Genomic DNA, 1,459 nt, shown 5'->3' on the forward strand with positions numbered 1-1,459 from the left:
ATTGTTCGGGAAAGCCCTGCTAAAAATAGGGCCGAAACGTCACCTGACTAGGCAGTAAACGCAAGCGGTCTGGGCGAGATGAAACGGTTTCCAAAGGGGCCCCCAGAGAGGGGCGTCAGGCAACTGCAACTTCTTAACGCACTATGAAGCCAAGTAATATGATTTCTAAGTCCGTATTAAAACTTATTGAACAGTAGTTATTCATCATAAGAAGTTAATTGCACACTTGCCAATATTGAGAATTTAAATTTATTTAGCTTTAAACATATTTGTTGCCAATTAAATTGAACATGGGATGGGGCACACGTTTCTACAATTTATCACAGCCTTCGCCCGTCATACATTTACAAGTAAATGTCAACAATGTTAATAGGCATTAACATGAAGTATATATATATAAATATATATTGAATTTAGTACCGGAATGTGACAACTGTACGGGGCTAAACACCTTTCTTCAACCATGGGACAAACCTTTCTGTAAAAGGAATATTCACGAGACGAATATCCCTTTTCAAATGTTTTCATAAAGTGCATATATGCAATGACAAACTACACCCGTATAAAAAAAGAGAAACGTTTGTGATTTTTTTTTATTACATTGTACAACTCAATATCTTTGGCCATTTTTTCTTTCTTTATCATGCATATATACATTTATGTATACTCCCTTTCCCACTTTTACTCTCTCCATACGCTAACACTTAGTAAGTCATATTAGCCATCACACACACTAAAATGTATGGCAAAACCACTACGTGTACATGTAGAATATGTGTCCGATATGGGACGTGTTGAGATACTTGATAAATTATTTTTTTAATACTTTTCATAGATTAAAGCATTCTTGTCAATGGACTCTTTTTCATGTTGAGACAACTTTTCTTTAATCATTTCATTTTTGTCCGAAACAGAAGCCGTAGTTATCGACAGCACGCGTCATTTTTACAACGTAAACAAATGTTTCTTCCCATGTTTTTAATACGTATTCCGATTCTATCTGAAAATTAATTCTTTATAGAGAAAAGGTTGTTACATGATCATACATTCTAAATCAACAACATATGAAAACATGAACTGTTGAAAAATCACGATTTAAAAAAAAAATACGTGATAGTTACTAGAAGTAGGTTCTCCTTCCTCAGTATTCATCCTGGCCCGTCATTTTGACATTTTTAATCTAGCTGCGATAATGTAGCTTTCTGACGACGAGAGATTTTTTTATATATTGTGTCGAAGCCGGGTATTCATACTAGTACCAATTTAAATCTTGTATGTAAAAACAAACAAAAAATTCAGCATGACAAAATCAAACTAACCAGTCACTTATCCCTTCCTTTCGCATAAACCACTGTATAATTATAGAAACACAAAGTAAACTCTCTCCGATACATGCTCATTGACATATTAAACTAAGTTCATCTGTGTTCAAACTCAGACAAAGATACTAGCGAGGTTA

Source organism: Mizuhopecten yessoensis, unplaced genomic scaffold (assembly GCF_002113885.1).
Source record: "Mizuhopecten yessoensis strain PY_sf001 unplaced genomic scaffold, ASM211388v2 scaffold10641, whole genome shotgun sequence".
Lineage (NCBI taxonomy): Eukaryota > Metazoa > Mollusca > Bivalvia > Pectinida > Pectinidae > Mizuhopecten > Mizuhopecten yessoensis.